Genomic DNA, 21,398 nt, shown 5'->3' with positions numbered 1-21,398 from the left:
CGCCTGATGCCGTGTGAGTCCGCACAGTGCCCCCCGAGGCCTGGCTGTGTGAGAAATCAAACAGCCCAAGGAAGCTGCAGTGTGTGTGTGTGGAGGGGGGTGCACACACACACACACACACATGCACACACACACGCACACACACACACACACACTCTCTCTCTCTCTCTCTCTCTCTCTCTCTCTCTCACACACACTCTTGAGCACTTCCCCAGGTTTTCCCAGGACTTTACCTGCCAGGGTTTCTGCACCGCTCTGGGATGTTTTTGCCCTCCTCTCCCCCACCAGAGTCAGGGGCCCAGGCCGGCCTTGGCTTGGGGCTGGCTGAAATTGCAGCTCTTTAGGGACATTGTGGGGTGCCTACTTGAACCAGCAGGTGATGGTCCTGTGCCCAGTGATGCCTGCTAAGACAAAGCCCAATGACCCTCATGCGGCATGGCATGGGCTGAGCCCCTGCTGGAGGGTCAGGAAGGACGTGTCCTGCCTGCTGCACAATTAGCTGCACTGGGGGGTGGCATTTGACCCGCACTGACCACTGAGCAGCACTGTCACTGGCCTGTCATGAGACAGGACACCCCTTGGCGTGGGCTCAGCCGAAGGTGTGAGCGCCCAGTGCCCACCCAACCTCCCCCCACCGCATGAGTTGCCTTTAACACTACGAGCCGTGCATGGCAGAGGGGCACCAGGGCCAGACATGCGCAGACTGAAAGCCTGGCTGCCAGGTCGCAGCGCCAGTCAAATTTGGGCCTACACCTGTTGCAGCTAAGGTGTGGCTAGGCCAGACAGAGGGACACTGTGGCCTGCAGTAGCCCCCCAGCTCCTGGGGGAGGCGCTGTGACGGATCAGGCCATGTCTGGGCACAGCTGAGGGCGTCTGCTCAGGGCAAATTGCTCAACTTCGGGGCTCCTTACAGCCCCCAGACTGGTGACCTCTCCTAACAGGCCACAAACCAGTCTCACAGAGCGCTTCAGCTGCCTGCCTGAAGCCTCCCGAGCAAAACCCCTCCGACACCCCAGCAATATCCGTGCCCCAGATGGCCCCGGGCCTCATACACAGGTGGGGGGTCCTAGCACCCAATCCCACCTACCCCGAATAAGTTCTGTCCGGTTCCAGGAAACCAGCCACAGATCCCTGGTCAATTTCCCCTCTGGATCTTACCCACAAATCACGCTGAGCCAATCCTTTAGCATCTAACATCGAAAGGTTTATTGCTACGAGAAAGAAAAGCCTGAGAGTGAGGTTGTTAAAGGATAGTACATTACATGCACCGAATCTCCCAGTTCTCGATGCAGGCTCTAGCAGAGATGTCACAGCTGCTGGCTTAAAAGTCCTTGTTGCACATCCTAGGGTCAGGATGGGTCCACAGTTCTTTCCGGCTCTTCGATCCCTGCACTGCTGCCTCTGGGATGAAGTGCTGAGCTGAGTCCCAAGATGGAGTCTGCCACATGGCATCTTTATCCCTCCTTCCTGGTCTCTTCTTGGCTGCAGCAGGTCACCTGGCCAGCGGCCTATCACTGTGTTCCCTGCTGGCAGCCCTCAGGTGTCAGCCCTCATGCTTTAGGTGTCTCCTTGGCCCATCGACTGCCATTGTCCCATAGGGCCTCGCTGATTAGCATGTCCATAGGCCGGGCTCTGCCCAATGCTCAACCACATGCAGAGAACTATTCAGTATCCACACAGGTTACAGACCCCTAAGTCCGCACACAGACATTATACAGTCATGTGACCAGTGTACACAGGATCAGCAGACAGTGAGCTTCTATTCAACACCCCACATGGCCCCTTTTATACCATTTCTGGGGCCAACAGCCCCCCCCCCCCCCAGCAGTGATCTGGCTGCTTCCCTCAAATTCGGTAACGTGACAGGCGCTCTGTGCGAGACCCTGGCAAGATGCGTGAGCGTGTCGCGGCCTCAGCTCGCAGCCTGGGGCCGGGCGGCGGGACGGCGGGGGGCTCGTGCCAGGGAGGGTTGTGCTGTTAGCTCAGAGGTGCCAGGTTTGATCCTGCCTGCGGCTCAGCAGGGTACGTCGGGGTCCTAACGTCCCTCAAGCCGGGCCTGGCCTGGCTGCCCCCCGTCAGCCTCCTGAGTGAGCCCCTATTTCAGTGGGGGTTGGGGGAGGGAGGAGCCGGCCCCTCTCCTGTCCCCATTGAAATGTGCCCTGCCTGGCTTTGTTATTGACGTAAGGGCTGTTCCTTAGCACCGGGGCAAGGACAGGAATCAATCCAAGCCCTACCAAGTCCAGCCCGTCGGCGGAGCATTGTAGCCCCTGCAGTGCTGCAAGAAAGGAGCCCGGTGCCCGGCGCCCAGCCCCGCCTGTGGAGTCCATGGGGCGGGCTCCCACCTTTCTCGTCTCCTGCCAAGGTGCCGGGTCCCGTCCTGGCTGGTGCCCCATGGCGGGGCCGGCTCAGCACGGCCCTTGTTGGCGAGCGTTCGGGGTCCCTGACAGGCAGCGAGCGCCGAGGCGCCCCCTAGAGCGCGGTCTGGAGGGCCTGGCCTGTTGAGGGGGGCCCTGCCGCGATGACGTCGCTGTAGCTGGGGGGTGGTATCACAGGGGGCGGGCACAGGCCTGGCTTCCACGCCACCTAGGAAGGGAGGAGAGTCAGACGGCTCTGCCGGCGCCCCCCGAGCCTGCAGCCAGGCCCACGCACCCACCAGACGGGTGACCAGGGAGGAAGTGTGGTCTAGTGGGTAGAGCGGGCTGGGGGACTGGGAGAGAGGAGCTTGGGTTCCCTCCCCAGCTCAGGGAGGGAGGTTGGGGGCAGCGATTGGAGCAGGGGTCTGGCAAGCGCCGGAGCCTGTGAGAGAAGGCGCTAGAGAGGCGCTGAGTAAGGCCAATCAAGCCGGTTTCTCCGTGAGCTGCCAGCCGAGCCCTGCTCCCCCTCCCGCCAGGCTCGCACTCACACCCGCCAGGGGGCTCAGGGGCGTAGCCCCGGGAGGGCCTGGCACCAGCTCACTGAGGATCCAGCCCCTCCTTCCCCATCCTCGCGCTGGCTGGCTGTGGGGTCGGGGGCTGCTCCGCTTGCCCAGTGCCCCTGTGCTGGGAGCAGGCAGGGACAGCGAGCCAGGGCAAACCCCAGCGCCCCGGCCCCGTACCCCGGGACCATAACCCCATGCGCCAGCCCCTCTCAGAGCACCGGGAGGGGGGCGAGCCCCCCCAGCAGGAGCGCAAGCCCCGAGTGCTGCTTGGGGAGCGCGACATGTTCTAGGAGGGCCCCATGTCTCCAGGACTCCCGGCCAGTGGAGCCGTCCCCAGGGCGCCCGCCCACCTGCTCTCAGGGCCTACCCACGTGCCCCACCCTGGCTATGCCGCTGGACGGGCTCCGGGAGCCTGGCGGGGTGCAGTGGGGGGAGGCAGCGGGCCAGGCAGAGGGCGCTAGAGCACCCCGGTGTACACCTGCTGGTGGGGGGCTGGCGCCGGGGGCAGCGGACGGGCCGTGCCCACGCACTGATGGGCAGCACCTTGATGTCAGCGGCACATGGCACCAGCCCCCCCCCGGCCACGCCAGGCTGAAGCCACCAGGGCGCCTTCCTGACGCCGCCCTCACCCGCAGGGCCCTGTGCCCGGGCAGCCGCGCACACCCACCTCGCTATAGGGCGGGGGATCCTCGGGGGGCTCTGGGGCTCGAGGGGTGGAGGGGTCTGGTGGGGGGCGGGCCCAGGCGAGCGCCTCGGCCTCCCTGAGGTGCCGTGCTCTGTGGTTTGTGCAGCACTTGCAGGTGGCGAAGAGGCATACGGCGCCCATCAGCACGCCTGTGATGATGAACAGGAGCCTGTGGAGAGAGGGGCACATGGCTGCAGCGGGCAGGGCTGGGGGGCGCTGGAGGGAGCCGTCCCCAAGCCCACGAGACAGCCAGTGTGGCCATAGCAACCACCCCCCGTGCCCTTCCCATGCCCTGTGGCCTGGCACAAAGGCCACCTTTGCCCGCGATGCGCCTCCAGCCCAGCCGCATGGGCCACTCTCCCTCGGCCTGTCCACGGCCACCGACCTCCGTGGCACCCATGGGCTTTGGCCGCCGGAGGTCAGTGCCCCCAAACAGGGCCCCTCCTGCCCCTTGGGACGCAGCCCCATGCCCACCTTACCCAGCGGCCCCTGTGCTCCCTGACACCCTCTGGCCGGGGGGCTCTTACCCGAATACGTTACTCGTCCCCTCCGGGGAGCCTGGGTACGGGCGACAGCAGTGGCCACTGCAGCAGCGCTCGTCCTCGCACCTGCGGAGAGGGGGGCGCGGGCTGAGCCTCAGGGAGCCCGGCCGGCCGCCCGGGGCTGTGCCAGAGGAAGAGCCGGCTCTGCACGTTCCCTCTTCCAGCGCCCAGCAGGGCCCTGCCGAGCGCCGGGTGTAACGCAGAGCCCTCTGGCCATTGCCCTGGGAGGCAGCACATTGTGGGGAGGCAGCATGTGCCAACGGGCCACCAATGCCCCCGTGTGCGCCCAATGGGCCACCAATCCCCCCGTGTGCGCCCCACCAGCCACCAATCCCCCCGTAACTGCCCCACCAGCCACCAATCCCCCCACGTATGCCCAATGGGCCACCATTCCCCCCGTGTGCCAAGGGCTGGGTGTGCCACGGGCCTGGGAGGTGCCGGCGCAGGCGACATGCCCAGAGGGGAGTTTCTGCCCCTTCCATTTCCCGCAGGCAGACTGGTGCTGGGGGCCCGGGAGAACTGGGCCGTGCCAGCCGCTGGCTGTGCCTACGCTCTGGGTGTCTGTGCCCGTGGCGTAGCAGCTAAGGGTAGCGCTGAGCACGCTGATACTTCCTGGGAAGGCTACTCCCGGGGGCGGGGGCAGGATGAGCTAGGAGCGGCGCCTGCCGGCGGGACAGCACTGAACAGCAGGAGCGGGACGCGGGACGCACAGAACTTACAAGGAGATCCCGCAGAGTAACGTTTTTGGTGAGACCTGCAGAAGGAGCGAGAGCATCACTGAGAGCCAGGCAGGCAGGCACGCTGTGACTCAGTTTCCCCATCTGTACAATGGGAATAAGCTCCTCCCCCCGCTTGTGAAATGCCCTGATGGGGCTCCAATGAGGCGGTCAAGGTCACAACTAGGCTGGATCAGTTGGTTGTTATTCATGTTGGACCCAATATTACCCCCCCCGCCCCCCCGGCTGTTGTCTGTCTCCTTTGAGCTGAGCGGTACTGCGGGCAGGGCATGACCGATCCCCAGCATGTCTCATGTGCACACGGGCCCCAGAGCCCGTGTCCCGGTCAAAGTCCTTCCAGCCCCAGCCTCACACACGTGTGCAGGGCAGGCATTGCTGGGGAGCCTCAGCTGGGCCCTGTCCAGACCCAGGGCATGGATTTGCCCCTCCCCCAAGACCTGGCTCATCCCAGGTCTTTGCCGTCAGGGCGTGAGGCTGCGGGACAACGTGCTGGTCAGACCTGAGGCCCTAGCCCCTGACTTGGGCCTGGCACTTAGCCCGGGCTGAGTGGCAGGGTTCCCTGCCCCCCCTTCCTCATCATATAGGCCAGTTGCAGACATCGCCTGCTACCCCATAGGTCTGTGGGGGTCTCCCCCAGACAGGGGGGGCTGAAGGGCCCCTGTTGAGCCCCTCTGCTCAGTTACAAGTCGAATGTAGTGCCTCTGAGCTGTGCCGGGGAAGCCCTGGGCAGAGGGAGGGAAGCCCAGTGGTTAGGGCATTAGCTAGTCTCTGCCACTGCTGCCCCAGGTTACCTTGGTCAAGTCACTCAGTCGTTCAGTGACTTGGTTTCCCCCGGCTGTATGGTGGGGGTAATGGCACTGACTGGGAGCCATTGAATACTGTGAGCCTCTAGGGCTCTGCGTTGTCGCACTAGCATCGGGCCCTGCTCCTGCTGGTTTCTCTAGGAGCGGGCCCTGGCTGGTGCATGAAATGCGCTGACCCGGTGCAGGCCCAGTCACACCAGCGTGACCAAGCCGGTCCCCAGGGAGCCGGGGGCTTGTGCTGCCCCCAGACGTCTGCAGGGGCAGGGATACATGCCAGCAGGAGCGCTGAGCTAACAGGCTGGTGGCAATACCATCTCTGGGGCGGTGCCCACGGGCTGTCGCTTGGCTGTGGGGCACGTGGGGCGGCCTCTCCATGGACACTGCGGCGCCGCTCCCGGGAGGGGTGATCATGCGGCCGCATGGCTCAGGCCGTAGTGCGCTGGCTGAGCCGGTGGGGGGGAGGCTCTGTCCGCTCACGCTGCCCATCCCCGCCTGGCTGCCCTGGGGTCCCCTGGGGGAGCTGGCGTGGAGTCGCGTGGGGGGTCGGAGCTTTCCCGGGGTCACCCACCCAAGCTCGCGTGACGCCCCCAGCCCTGGCACAGGCTCGGGGGAGGGGGCAGGCAGCGCTGCTGGGGCGGAGGTGGGCACAGGGGCGACATCGCAGCCCTGGTGTACCTGACTGTGAGCCGGAGGAGAAACCAGACGGAGGCTGCTCACAGCAGCCCGCGGGCCCGGAGCTCGCAGGGGCCCGGCTGTCTGTGCCAAGTCCCGCACAGTTTGCTGGCTGCTTACTAACAACGGGGAGGAAACCGCGCGGCAGCAAAACCGGGGCTGGATCTCAGAGCACATCGGTGCAAATCTGGGTCTAGAACCCAGGAGTCCTGGCCCTAGCGCTAGCCACTAGGCCACACTCCTGATCCAGAGCTGGAAACAGAATCCAAGACTCCTGCTTGGATCCCCATCCCCTATTCCTCCCCACAGCAGGACACCGAACCCGGGAGTCCTGCGCCCCATCCCCCCTTGCTCTAACCAGTAGGCCACACTGCTTCTCAAAGCAATAACAGCAGGGGGAAGACGACAACACCCCACAGCTCCCCAGACCAAGGCCGAAGATGCCCCGGTCTCAGGGCAGAAGGGAGCAGGCGCCCCCAGTGCCAGCCTCTTGCCAGCCGCCCCTGCATCCTCTCACCTGCTGGAAGCTGGCGAAGAGGCAGCCCAGCAGCAGGTGGGCCCGCAGCTGCTGGGCTGGGAGCATTTTACCCCCAGGCTGGTGGCCGGTGCCAGCCGCTGCGTTCGCTCCGCTGTAACCTTTGCTCCAGGGAAGGGCCGAATCCCCACTTCCCGCAGCGCCCAGCCAAGCTAGTGGGGCCAATGAGTCAGCCCGAGCTGGGCCAGGTGTGGCACCCTCCCTGGCAGTGCTGGGGCAGAGCCAGACTCTTAAAGCCGCAGCGACCCAGGAAGGAACCGGGCTGGTACCCGTGTCGCCTGCACTGGCGTATTTCTTAGACGCAATGAAAAATCCCTCAAGTGATGCTAACGGGACAAATTCCTTGTAGGTGTAAATAGGAGCAACTCCAGCGAGGTCCCTGCAGCAGCGTCTCTTCCGCCAGCAGGCCGGGAGCAGCCCGAGGGCCTTGCAGGACGGGTGGGGTGACTGGCCTAGCACCAGGCTGGGCTATTACAGAGACTACAGCTGCCAGGCGGAATGCCAGAGCCCCGCTGTGGGAGCCCCCAGCAGACCCGGGATGGGAGGGCGCGCCGCTGTTTCCGGAACCGGGACAGGTGTCGGGAGTTTGGCATTTCCCCTGCCCCAACTCGGGAGGTGAAGTCGAAATCGCAGCAATTTCTGTGAACTGGAAAACCGGAAACATTGGGCCAGCGAGAGGCCTCGCTTGGGTCCCGGTGAAGCGCTTTGCTGGCGTTGGCCTTGGGTGTGAAACCTTCCTCTAACCAAACAGGGTGACATTTGGCAGGGAAACGGGGGCGAAGCAGGAATCCCCATTTTCATTTCAAACCCGTCCTTGTCACAACTGGGTTGAGTCGGGCACGGGGAGCGGCCGGGGGAGACCGACTCAGGTTTGTGGCAGTGTTGGTTGCGGCAAAGAGGAATTCTTGGCTGAAAACACGTTTCAGTGACCCAGTCCCAGACAACTCCTGCTCCTACCGCCCAGGGACCAGGGCTGAGCCTTTATGTACAGGGGACAGGGGACAAGCAATGGTCCAGACACCCATTCCGTGTTTGGCCGTGGAGACCTGGGCCAGGGCTGGGGCTCCAGTGTGCACCAGTAATACCACCAGAAGAGCTGGTATCGGGGGAAGGCACGACGAGATGCAGGCTGAGCCGTCCAAAGAAACCCAATTGCCATTGAACGTAAGTTGACCGAGGTCATGCAGCAAGTCTGTGGCGGAGCCGGGATGTGACAGCGTTTCTCCCATGTCCCATAGGTGCTGGGAACACCATTCACCAGCAGTGCCCCCAGCTGAACGCTGGCTCTATGGCAGTTGCAGGGTCTCCCCACCAGGTGTCAGCATTGGCCTGGCAGTGGGAGGTAGGATGCTGGGAGGGGGGTTCACTCTCAGGACTCCCCCAAGTCCAGCTGGGAAGCCTCAATTCTGGGGCGGGGGGGGGGGGGGGGCAAGCTGCCCCCTGCAGGAGAAAGAGCCAGAACTCTGAGGGGAGGAATTGGGGGGGGGGATTCTACCAAGGACACTGCTGTTGTGCGCCAGGCTCCGAAAGGGAAACACTTTGGGACCAGAGCGAACCAGGGAGCCCCGGGCTAAGGGGCAGGAGCCAGGGGCCAGAGGGACCGTGCCTGGGCACAGCTGAGCGGCAGCGGGGGCTGCGGGGCACTGGCCGAGCTCAGTGTGAGCCTCGTCCGTTGGGCGCCCGAGCAAGCACCTCTCCCCGGGCCAGGCCCCGCCGAGGAGCCAGATCTCCAGGGCTCCGTTGCCGGCTCAGCCTCCGGAGCCCATCCAGCACCGTCGTGGCTGGAGAACAGCAGGGCCGATGAGGATGGGCGTGACGGGCGCAGGCACCGACCTCCCACAACCCTGCTGCCTCCCGAGGCGAGATTCCCGGTTCCTCTGCTGGGCTGGAAATGTCTTGAGACCGGGGCCTACCCCCCACAGCTGCTCCTTACCTGCCAAGGTCTCCCCACCCCCCATGCACTTTGCTCTGCCCCTCCTGGGTCTGTGGCTGTGACAGCTTTGGCAGGCTCCCCCAGAGGGGCCAGGACACTGGAGCGTCTCCAGACAGTCACTTGAGGAGCAGGTGGGTGCATCAGTGTTAGCTGTGGGGCAGAGCATCGGTGGGAGGGGGCCTGACAGCCAGGTGCATGGGATGGGCCCCTCTTCCGGGCCTCAGTACCCCAGCATCGCCCTGAAGCACGGGGGCTGCTTCAGATGCGGGGAGCGGAACCCCTGGGTCTGAGCGAGGGGGAAGCTCACAGCATCGGGGCCTGGGCAGGGCACTGCTGGGGGAAACTCACAGCATCGGGGCCTGGGCAGGGCACTGCTGGGGGAAACTCACAGCATCGGGGCCCAGGCGGAGCACTGCTGGGAGAAGCTCACAGCTCTGGGGCCTGGGCAGGGCACTGCTGGGGGAAACTCACAGCACTGGGAACCGGGCTGGGCACTGCTGAGGGAAGCTCACAGCATCGGGGCCCAGGCGGAGCACTGCTGGGAGAAGCTCACAGCACTGGGGCCGGGGCAGGGCACTGCTGGGGGAAGCTCACAGCACTGGGAACCGGGCTGGGCACTGCTGAGGGAAGCTCACAGCATCGGGGCCCAGGCGGAGCACTGCTGGGAGAAGCTCACAGCACTGGGGCCGGGGCAGGGCACTGCTGGGGGAAGCTCACAGCACTGGGGCCGGTGCAGGGCACTGCTGGGGGAAGCTCACAGCACTGGGGCCGGGGCAGGGCACTGCTGGGGGAGGCTCACAGCACTGGGGCCGGGGCAGGGCACTGCTGGGGGAAGCTCACAGCACTGGGGCCGGGGCAGGGCACTGCTGGGGGAAGCTCACAGCACTGGGGCCGGGGCAGGGCACTGCTGGGGGAGGCTCATGCTACCATGTCAGCTGCAGCCCCCAGGCAGGGTGTCAGGGACACTGGCAGCAGACAGGGAGTGTGGGTGAGAGATGCCCGAAGTCTCCAGGGAGCACCTGGACCAGCAAGGAGGGGAACCAGACTGTGGGGGAAGAAAAACCAGGTGGCATCAGAGGGGGGAGCAGGGGGGGACGAGCAGCCCTGGAGCGGGCAGGGCCCGATCCTGCGCCCCACGACACAGCTCCAGCAGGTGTCAGTGGGCACCGCAGCACGAGGGGGCCTGCCCATGTGCACAGCTCACAGCTCTCCCACCCCACCCCTCTTGTGCCCACCCTGCGGACTCAGGGTGGGATCTCAAACGCCCACCCTTGCGGTGCCCTTTGGGTGCGTGGGGGGCCCGGCCCTGGGCTGCCTCCTGCTGTGCTCCCAGGCAGTGACCCTGTGTCTAAAGCACGCAGGCAGGGCGGCCACGGGCCATGGCCGGAGCCACGCTAACCCTGGACTAAGCTGCCTAGGGAGGTTGTGGGATCTCCACCTCTGGAGATATTTCAGAGCGGGGTCGGTCTAGACGGTGCTTGGTCCTGCCGTGAGGGCAGGGGACTGGACTCGATGACCCCTCGAGGGCCCTTCCCGTTCTAGGGCTCTAGGGGAGCTGTCGTCAGAACAGGTCGGGCAGCAGAATTCCCAGCGATTCCAGCATCTTGAAAAAAATCCATTGCAAAGTCAGCATAAAAAGCCAGCATTTCCCACCAAAGAAACACGCCAATTCGCTTCCCTTTAGGACCATTGACCGGCTTCCTGTCGACTTCACACCTCAGCTCTTTCCTTTGCACTGCAGCTAGCGTATTGCAGCCAGTCCCGGACAGCAGAGACTCCAGGCGCTCTTACAACGTGCAGTGAAAGCCGAAACAAAGCATCGACCCTGCGATAAAGTCAGAACATTTGAGCTACATCTACACTCCAGATTTCTTGTGCAAGAGCGCGTCCACACCACAAAGTGCATCACAAAACCATGTGCTTTTGCGCAAGGGCGCGTCCACACCGCAAAGTGCATCACAAAACCATGTGCTTTTGTGCAAGAGCGCGTCCACACCGCAAAGTGCATCACAAAACCATGTGCTTTTGTGCAAGAGCGCGTCCACACCGCAAAGTGCATCACAAAACCATGTGCTTTTGTGCAAGGGCGCGTCCACACCGCAAAGTGCATCACAAAACCATGTGCTTTTGCGCAAGAGCGCGTCCACACCGCAAAGTGCATCACAAAACCATGTGCTTTTGCGCAAGCGCGCGTCCACACCGCAAAGTGCATCACAAAACCATGTGCTTTTGCGCAAGAGGGCGTCCACACCGCAAAGTGCATCACAAAACCATGTGCTTTTGCGCAAGAGGGCGTCCACACCGCAAAGTGCATCACAAAACCATGTGCTTTTGCGCAAGAGGGCGTCCACACCGCAAAGTGCATCACAAAACCATGTGCTTTTGTGCAAGAGCGCGTCCACACTGCAAAGTGCATCACAAAACCATGTGCTTTTGCGCAAGCGCGCGTCCACACCGCAAAGTGCATCACAAAACCATGTGCTTTTGCACAAGAGCGCGTCCACACCGCAAAGTGCATCACAAAACCATGTGCTTTTGTGCAAGAGCGCGTCCACACCGCAAAGTGCGTCACAAAACCATGTGCTTTTGCGCAAGCGCGCGTCCACACCGCAAAGTGCATCACAAAACCATGTGCTTTTGTGCAAGAGCGCGTCCACACCGCCAAGTGCGTCACAAAACCATGTGCTTTTGTGCAAGAGCGCGTCCACACCGCAAAGTGCGTCACAAAACCATGTGCTTTTGCGCAAGAGGGCGTCCACACCGCAAAGTGCGTCACAAAACCATGTGCTTTTGTGCAAGAGGGCGTCCACACCGCAAAGTGCATCACAAAACCATGTGCTTTTGCGCAAGAGGGCGTCCACACCGCAAAGTGCATCACAAAACCATGTGCTTTTGCGCAAGAGGGCGTCCACACCGCAAAGTGCATCACAAAACCATGTGCTTTTGCGCAAGAGCGCGTCCACACCGCAAAGTGCGTCACAAAACCATGTGCTTTCGCGCAAGAGCGCGTCCACACCGCAAAGTGCATCACAAAACCATGTGCTTTTGCGCAAGCGCGCGTCCACACCGCAAAGTGCATCACAAAACCATGTGCTTTTGCACAAGAGCGCGTCCACACCGCAAAGTGCATCACAAAACCATGTGCTTTTGTGCAAGAGCGCGTCCACACCGCAAAGTGCGTCACAAAACCATGTGCTTTTGCGCAAGCGCGCGTCCACACCGCAAAGTGCATCACAAAACCATGTGCTTTTGTGCAAGAGGGCGTCCACACCGCAAAGTGCATCACAAAACCATGTGCTTTTGTGCAAGCGCGCGTCCACACCGCAAAGTGCATCACAAAACCATGTGCTTTTGCACAAGAGCGCGTCCACACCGCAAAGTGCATCACAAAACCATGTGCTTTTGTGCAAGAGCGCGTCCACACCGCAAAGTGCGTCACAAAACCATGTGCTTTTGCGCAAGCGCGCGTCCACACCGCAAAGTGCATCACAAAACCATGTGCTTTTGCGCAAGAGGGCGTCCACACCGCAAAGTGCGTCACAAAACCATGTGCTTTTGTGCAAGAGGGCGTCCACACCGCAAAGTGCATCACAAAACCATGTGCTTTTGCGCAAGAGGGCGTCCACACCGCAAAGTGCATCACAAAACCATGTGCTTTTGCGCAAGAGGGCGTCCACACCGCAAAGTGCGTCACAAAACCATGTGCTTTTGTGCAAGAGCGCGTCCACACCGCAAAGTGCGTCACAAAACCATGTGCTTTTGTGCAAGAGCGCGTCCACACCGCCAAGTGCATCACAAAACCATGTGCTTTTCTGCAAGAGCGCGTCCACACCGCAAAGTGCGTCACAAAACCATGTGCTTTTGCGCAAGAGGGCGTCCACACCGCAAAGTGCGTCACAAAACCATGTGCTTTTGTGCAAGAGGGCGTCCACACCGCAAAGTGCATCACAAAACCATGTGCTTTTGCGCAAGAGGGCGTCCACACCGCAAAGTGCATCACAAAACCATGTGCTTTTGCGCAAGAGGGCGTCCACACCGCAAAGTGCATCACAAAACCATGTGCTTTTGCGCAAGAGCGCGTCCACACCGCAAAGTGCGTCACAAAACCATGTGCTTTTGTGCAAGAGCGCGTCCACACCGCAAAGTGCATCACAAAACCATGTGCTTTTGCGCAAGAGCGCGTCCACACCGCAAAGTGCGTCACAAAACCATGTGCTTTTGCGCAAGAGCGCGTCCACACCGCAAAGTGCGTCACAAAACCATGTGCTTTTGCGCAAGAGCGCGTCCACACCGCAAAGTGCGTCACAAAACCATGTGCTTTTGCGCAAGAGGGCGTCCACACCGCAAAGTGCGTCACAAAACCATGTGCTTTTGCGCAAGAGCGCGTCCACACCGCAAAGTGCGTCACAAAACCATGTGCTTTTGCGCAAGAGCGCGTCCACACCGCAAAGTGCATCACAAAACCATGTGCTTTTGCACAAGAGGGCGTCCACACCGCAAAGTGCGTCACAAAACCATGTGCTTTTGCGCAAGAGCGCGTCCACACCGCAAAGTGCATCACAAAACCATGTGCTTTTGCGCAAGAGCGCGTCCACACCGCAAAGTGCATCACAAAACCATGTGCTTTTGCGCAAGAGCGCGTCCACACCGCAAAGTGCGTCACAAAACCATGTGCTTTTGCGCAAGAGCGCGTCCACACCGCAAAGTGCGTCACAAAACCATGTGCTTTTGCGCAAGAGGGCGTCCACACCGCAAAGTGCATCACAAAACCATGTGCTTTTGTGCAAGAGCGCGTCCACACCGCAAAGTGCGTCACAAAACCATGTGCTTTTGCGCAAGAGCGCGTCCACACCGCAAAGTGCGTCACAAAACCATGTGCTTTTGCGCAAGAGGGCGTCCACACCGCAAAGTGCGTCACAAAACCATGTGCTTTTGCGCAAGAGCGCGTCCACACCGCAAAGTGCGTCACAAAACCATGTGCTTTTGCGCAAGAGGGCGTCCACACCGCAAAGTGCGTCACAAAACCATGTGCTTTTGCGCAAGAGCGCGTCCACACCGCAAAGTGCATCACAAAACCATGTGCTTTTGCGCAAGAGGGCGTCCACACCGCAAAGTGCGTCACAAAACCATGTGCTTTTGTGCAAGAGGGCGTCCACACCGCAAAGTGCATCACAAAACCATGTGCTTTTGCGCAAGAGGGCGTCCACACCGCAAAGTGCATCACAAAACCATGTGCTTTTGCGCAAGAGGGCGTCCACACCGCAAAGTGCATCACAAAACCATGTGCTTTTGCGCAAGAGCGCGTCCACACCGCAAAGTGCGTCACAAAACCATGTGCTTTTGTGCAAGAGCGCGTCCACACCGCAAAGTGCATCACAAAACCATGTGCTTTTGCGCAAGAGCGCGTCCACACCGCAAAGTGCGTCACAAAACCATGTGCTTTTGCGCAAGAGCGCGTCCACACCGCAAAGTGCGTCACAAAACCATGTGCTTTTGCGCAAGAGCGCGTCCACACCGCAAAGTGCGTCACAAAACCATGTGCTTTTGCGCAAGAGGGCGTCCACACCGCAAAGTGCGTCAGAAAACCATGTGCTTTTGCGCAAGAGCGCGTCCACACCGCAAAGTGCGTCACAAAACCATGTGCTTTTGCGCAAGAGCGCGTCCACACCGCAAAGTGCATCACAAAACCATGTGCTTTTGCACAAGAGGGCGTCCACACCGCAAAGTGCGTCACAAAACCATGTGCTTTTGCGCAAGAGCGCGTCCACACCGCAAAGTGCATCACAAAACCATGTGCTTTTGCGCAAGAGCGCGTCCACACCGCAAAGTGCATCACAAAACCATGTGCTTTTGCGCAAGAGCGCGTCCACACCGCAAAGTGCGTCACAAAACCATGTGCTTTTGCGCAAGAGCGCGTCCACACCGCAAAGTGCGTCACAAAACCATGTGCTTTTGCGCAAGAGGGCGTCCACACCGCAAAGTGCATCACAAAACCATGTGCTTTTGTGCAAGAGCGCGTCCACACCGCAAAGTGCGTCACAAAACCATGTGCTTTTGCGCAAGAGCGCGTCCACACCGCAAAGTGCGTCACAAAACCATGTGCTTTTGCGCAAGAGGGCGTCCACACCGCAAAGTGCGTCACAAAACCATGTGCTTTTGCGCAAGAGGGCGTCCACACCGCAAAGTGCGTCACAAAACCATGTGCTTTTGCGCAAGAGGGCGTCCACACCGCAAAGTGCATCACAAAACCATGTGCTTTTGCGCAAGAGCGCGTCCACACCGCAAAGTGCATCACAAAACCATGTGCTTTTGTGCAAGAGCGCGTCCACACCGCCAAGTGCGTCACAAAACCATGTGCTTTTGCGCAAGAGGGCGTCCACACCGCAGAGTGCGTCACAAAACCATGTGCTTTTGCGCAAGAGCGCGTCCACACCGCAAAGTGCGTCACAAAACCATGTGCTTTTGCGCAAGAGGGCGTCCACACCGCAAAGTGCATCACAAAACCATGTGCTTTTGCGCAAGAGCGCGTCCACACCGCAAAGTGCGTCACAAAACCATGTGCTTTTGTGCAAGAGGGCGTCCACACCGCAAAGTGCATCACAAAACCATGTGCTTTTGTGCAAGAGCGCGTCCACACCGCAAAGTGCGTCACAAAACCATGTGCTTTTGTGCAAGAGCGCGTCCACACCGCAAAGTGCATCACAAAACCATGTGCTTTTGTGCAAGCGCGCGTCCACACCGCAAAGTGCATCACAAAACCATGTGCTTTTGCACAAGAGCGCGTCCACACCGCAAAGTGCATCACAAAACCATGTGCTTTTGTGCAAGAGCGCGTCCACACCGCAAAGTGCGTCACAAAACCATGTGCTTTTGCGCAAGCGCGCGTCCACACCGCAAAGTGCATCACAAAACCATGTGCTTTTGTGCAAGAGGGCGTCCACACCGCAAAGTGCATCACAAAACCATGTGCTTTTGTGCAAGCGCGCGTCCACACCGCAAAGTGCATCACAAAACCATGTGCTTTTGCACAAGAGCGCGTCCACACCGCAAAGTGCATCACAAAACCATGTGCTTTTGTGCAAGAGCGCGTCCACACCGCAAAGTGCGTCACAAAACCATGTGCTTTTGCGCAAGCGCGCGTCCACACCGCAAAGTGCATCACAAAACCATGTGCTTTTGCGCAAGAGGGCGTCCACACCGCAAAGTGCGTCACAAAACCATGTGCTTTTGTGCAAGAGGGCGTCCACACCGCAAAGTGCATCACAAAACCATGTGCTTTTGCGCAAGAGGGCGTCCACACCGCAAAGTGCATCACAAAACCATGTGCTTTTGCGCAAGAGGGCGTCCACACCGCAAAGTGCGTCACAAAACCATGTGCTTTTGTGCAAGAGCGCGTCCACACCGCAAAGTGCGTCACAAAACCATGTGCTTTTGTGCAAGAGCGCGTCCACACCGCCAAGTGCATCACAAAACCATGTGCTTTTCTGCAAGAGCGCGTCCACACCGCAAAGTGCGTCACAAAACCATGTGCTTTTGCGCAAGAGGGCGTCCACACCGCAAAGTGCGTCACAAAACCATGTGCTTTTGTGCAAGAGGGCGTCCACACCGCAAAGTGCATCACAAAACCATGTGCTTTTGCGCAAGAGGGCGTCCACACCGCAAAGTGCATCACAAAACCATGTGCTTTTGCGCAAGAGGGCGTCCACACCGCAAAGTGCATCACAAAACCATGTGCTTTTGCGCAAGAGCGCGTCCACACCGCAAAGTGCGTCACAAAACCATGTGCTTTTGTGCAAGAGCGCGTCCACACCGCAAAGTGCATCACAAAACCATGTGCTTTTGCGCAAGAGCGCGTCCACACCGCAAAGTGCGTCACAAAACCATGTGCTTTTGCGCAAGAGCGCGTCCACACCGCAAAGTGCGTCACAAAACCATGTGCTTTTGCGCAAGAGCGCGTCCACACCGCAAAGTGCGTCACAAAACCATGTGCTTTTGCGCAAGAGGGCGTCCACACCGCAAAGTGCGTCACAAAACCATGTGCTTTTGCGCAAGAGCGCGTCCACACCGCAAAGTGCGTCACAAAACCATGTGCTTTTGCGCAAGAGCGCGTCCACACCGCAAAGTGCATCACAAAACCATGTGCTTTTGCACAAGAGGGCGTCCACACCGCAAAGTGCGTCACAAAACCATGTGCTTTTGCGCAAGAGCGCGTCCACACCGCAAAGTGCATCACAAAACCATGTGCTTTTGCGCAAGAGCGCGTCCACACCGCAAAGTGCATCACAAAACCATGTGCTTTTGCGCAAGAGCGCGTCCACACCGCAAAGTGCGTCACAAAACCATGTGCTTTTGCGCAAGAGCGCGTCCACACCGCAAAGTGCGTCACAAAACCATGTGCTTTTGCGCAAGAGGGCGTCCACACCGCAAAGTGCATCACAAAACCATGTGCTTTTGTGCAAGAGCGCGTCCACACCGCAAAGTGCGTCACAAAACCATGTGCTTTTGCGCAAGAGCGCGTCCACACCGCAAAGTGCGTCACAAAACCATGTGCTTTTGCGCAAGAGGGCGTCCACACCGCAAAGTGCGTCACAAAACCATGTGCTTTTGCGCAAGAGCGCGTCCACACCGCAAAGTGCGTCACAAAACCATGTGCTTTTGCGCAAGAGGGCGTCCACACCGCAAAGTGCGTCACAAAACCATGTGCTTTTGCGCAAGAGCGCGTCCACACCGCAAAGTGCATCACAAAACCATGTGCTTTTGCGCAAGAGGGCGTCCACACCGCAAAGTGCGTCACAAAACCATGTGCTTTTGTGCAAGAGGGCGTCCACACCGCAAAGTGCATCACAAAACCATGTGCTTTTGCGCAAGAGGGCGTCCACACCGCAAAGTGCATCACAAAACCATGTGCTTTTGCGCAAGAGGGCGTCCACACCGCAAAGTGCATCACAAAACCATGTGCTTTTGCGCAAGAGCGCGTCCACACCGCAAAGTGCGTCACAAAACCATGTGCTTTTGTGCAAGAGCGCGTCCACACCGCAAAGTGCATCACAAAACCATGTGCTTTTGCGCAAGAGCGCGTCCACACCGCAAAGTGCGTCACAAAACCATGTGCTTTTGCGCAAGAGCGCGTCCACACCGCAAAGTGCGTCACAAAACCATGTGCTTTTGCGCAAGAGCGCGTCCACACCGCAAAGTGCGTCACAAAACCATGTGCTTTTGCGCAAGAGGGCGTCCACACCGCAAAGTGCGTCACAAAACCATGTGCTTTTGCGCAAGAGCGCGTCCACACCGCAAAGTGCGTCACAAAACCATGTGCTTTTGCGCAAGAGCGCGTCCACACCGCAAAGTGCATCACAAAACCATGTGCTTTTGCACAAGAGGGCGTCCACACCGCAAAGTGCGTCACAAAACCATGTGCTTTTGCGCAAGAGCGCGTCCACACCGCAAAGTGCATCACAAAACCATGTGCTTTTGCGCAAGAGCGCGTCCACACCGCAAAGTGCATCACAAAACCATGTGCTTTTGCGCAAGAGCGCGTCCACACCGCAAAGTGCGTCACAAAACCATGTGCTTTTGCGCAAGAGCGCGTCCACACCGCAAAGTGCGTCACAAAACCATGTGCTTTTGCGCAAGAGGGCGTCCACACCGCAAAGTGCATCACAAAACCATGTGCTTTTGTGCAAGAGCGCGTCCACACCGCAAAGTGCGTCACAAAACCATGTGCTTTTGCGCAAGAGCGCGTCCACACCGCAAAGTGCGTCACAAAACCATGTGCTTTTGCGCAAGAGGGCGTCCACACCGCAAAGTGCGTCACAAAACCATGTGCTTTTGCGCAAGAGGGCGTCCACACCGCAAAGTGCGTCACAAAACCATGTGCTTTTGCGCAAGAGGGCGTCCACACCGCAAAGTGCATCACAAAACCATGTGCTTTTGCGCAAGAGCGCGTCCACACCGCAAAGTGCATCACAAAACCATGTGCTTTTGTGCAAGAGCGCGTCCACACCGCCAAGTGCGTCACAAAACCATGTGCTTTTGCGCAAGAGGGCGTCCACACCGCAGAGTGCGTCACAAAACCATGTGCTTTTGCGCAAGAGCGCGTCCACACCGCAAAGTGCGTCACAAAACCATGTGCTTTTGCGCAAGAGGGCGTCCACACCGCAAAGTGCATCACAAAACCATGTGCTTTTGCGCAAGAGCGCGTCCACACCGCAAAGTGCGTCACAAAACCATGTGCTTTTGTGCAAGAGGGCGTCCACACCGCAAAGTGCATCACAAAACCATGTGCTTTTGTGCAAGAGCGCGTCCACACCGCAAAGTGCGTCACAAAACCATGTGCTTTTGTGCAAGAGCGCGTCCACACCGCAAAGTGCATCACAAAACCATGTGCTTTTGTGCAAGAGCGCGTCCACACCGCAAAGTGCGTCACAAAACCATGTGCTTTTGTGCAAGAGGGCGTCCACACCGCAAAGTGCATCACAAAACCATGTGCTTTTGTGCAAGAGGGCGTCCACACCGCAAAGTGCGTCACAAAACCATGTGCTTTTGCGCAAGAGCGCGTCCACACCGCAAAGTGCGTCACAAAACCATGTGCTTTTGCGCAAGAGCGCGTCCACACCGCAAAGTGCATCACAAAACCATGTGCTTTTGTGCAAGAGCGCGTCCACACCGCAAAGTGCGTCACAAAACCATGTGCTTTTGCGCAAGAGCGCGTCCACACCGCAAAGTGCATCACAAAACCATGTGCTTTTGCGCAAGAGCGCGTCCACACCGCAAAGTGCGTCACAAAACCATGTGCTTTTGCGCAAGAGCGCGTCCACACCGCAAAGTGCGTCACAAAACCATGTGCTTTTGCGCAAGAGCGCGTCCACACCGCAAAGTGCGTCACAAAACCATGTGCTTTTGTGCAAGAGCGCGTCCACACCGCAAAGTGCGTCACAAAACCATGTGCTTTTGCGCAAGAGCGCGTCCACACCGCAAAGTGCGTCACAAAACCATGTGCTTTTGCGCAAGAGCGCGTCCACACCGCAAAGTGCGTCACAAAACCATGTGCTTTTGCGCAAGAGCGCGTCCACACCGCAAAGTGCGTCACAAAACCATGTGCTTTTGCGCAAGAGCGCGTCCACACCGCAAAGTGCATCACAAAACCATGTGCTTTCGCGCAAGAGGGCGTCCACACCGCAGAGTGCGTCACAAAACCATGTGCTTTTGCGCAAGAGCGCGTCCACACCGCAAAGTGCGTCACAAAACCATGTGCTTTTGCGCAAGAGCGCGTCCACACCGCAAAGTGCATCACAAAACCATGTGCTTTTGTGCAAGAGCGCGTCCACACCGCAGAGTGCGTCACAAAACCATGTGCTTTTGTGCAAGAGCGCGTCCACACCGCAAAGTGCGTCACAAAACCATGTGCTTTTGCGCAAGAGGGCGTCCACACCGCAAAGTGCATCACAAAACCATGTGCTTTTGCGCAAGAGGGCGTCCACACCGCAAAGTGCGTCACAAAACCATGTGCTTTTGCGCAAGAGGGCGTCCACGCTGCACGGACACGCCTGCCCAAGAAAGTTTTCGTGGCCATTCACACCTGTGCTTTTTCCCAGAGGGGTTTCTTGCACAGGAACCCCCCTGGAGCCTCCACACTGGCCTTGCGCAATAGCTGTCGCGCTAAAAGCAGTTGTGCCTCAGAAAAGGAGGCTTCCCTCCGGCGGAAGACGCCTCTGTTCCGCCGTTTAACGGCCCATTTAATTGTGGGGAGCTCGTATGAGGTGTGGACGCGCCCCAGGTTCTTGCGCAAAACCCTTGTGCCGACATAGCCTTGGAGACATTTGCCCGAGGACGTTTTCATGCAAATCGACACATTCCCGTGCACGGTGTTGCTTTGCGTTTTTCAAGGAAAATCCATCAACGTTTTCCCCTGCCCTGGTTTCCACCCAATGCTCCCAGGGGAGCCGTTTGCTGCTTGTGAACGGCCCTCACGCCTCAACGGCGATGATAGGCCAGAATCCGAAATGCAGGGGGACCAGCCCGGACAGGTGTTTGTCCATCCCGTTCTTAAAAGGTCCCCAGCCAGCCTACTTGTCTCATGCCCAGGTCTTTTCAGCTCAGCTCATCGGTCGGGTTTTCTAAACCTCTGAGCATTTTTGGTGCTCTCCTCTGGACCATCCCCAGTGTGCCCACGTCTCTCCTCCAGCGGGTGCCCAGAACCGGACACAGTGCCAAGCAGAGGCACTCAGTTACCTCCTTTCTGCTAATACCGTCCAGAGTGAGATCAGCCTCTCTCACGACTACATCACCCGCTGACCGGCCACTCCAGCCCGCGGCTCCTTGGCAGCAGTGCGACGCATGGCAATGAGTGCCTTTTGGCAGGGGTGCATTTCATTTTTCCTCTGCAAGTGAAGGACTTTGACTGCTCTGTATTGAATTGCATCTTCTTCTCAGACCGCCCCTCAAGTTTGTCAAGGTGGTTTTGCATTCTAGTCCTGTCCCAGCGTGACAGTGACTTAACACTCCTTACAGGTCCTGTCCTATGGCCACCGGGGCCCTGCCGGCTCTTCACCAGCTCCCTGCTGGCTCCTGCCCA

General features: G+C 59.2%; 1 long non-coding RNA gene across 2 annotated transcripts; it reads right to left on the bottom strand.

Moving 5' to 3' along the window:
* Nucleotides 1-1,729: 1,729 nt before the first annotated feature.
* LOC142825996 (uncharacterized) lies at nucleotides 1,730-21,390 on the bottom strand. 2 transcript variants are annotated; one of them, XR_012900290.1, is made up of 4 exons: nucleotides 21,056-21,390; nucleotides 4,130-4,210; nucleotides 3,585-3,771; nucleotides 1,730-2,583 (listed from the first exon to the last, which is right to left on the bottom strand). It is a non-coding gene; the product is annotated as an uncharacterized LOC142825996 (long non-coding RNA). The 2 variants fall into 2 exon arrangements; XR_012900289.1 differs by lacking the exon at nucleotides 21,056-21,390 and having other exon boundaries at nucleotides 4,130-4,453.
* Between the last annotated feature and the right edge of the window lie 8 nt (nucleotides 21,391-21,398).

The sequence above is a fragment of the Pelodiscus sinensis genome, unplaced genomic scaffold (genome assembly GCF_049634645.1).
Source record: "Pelodiscus sinensis isolate JC-2024 unplaced genomic scaffold, ASM4963464v1 ctg70, whole genome shotgun sequence".
NCBI lineage: Eukaryota > Metazoa > Chordata > Testudines > Trionychidae > Pelodiscus > Pelodiscus sinensis.
The sequence above is the reverse complement of the archived record's forward strand: the minus strand, read 5'-3'. Positions and strand labels throughout refer to the sequence as shown.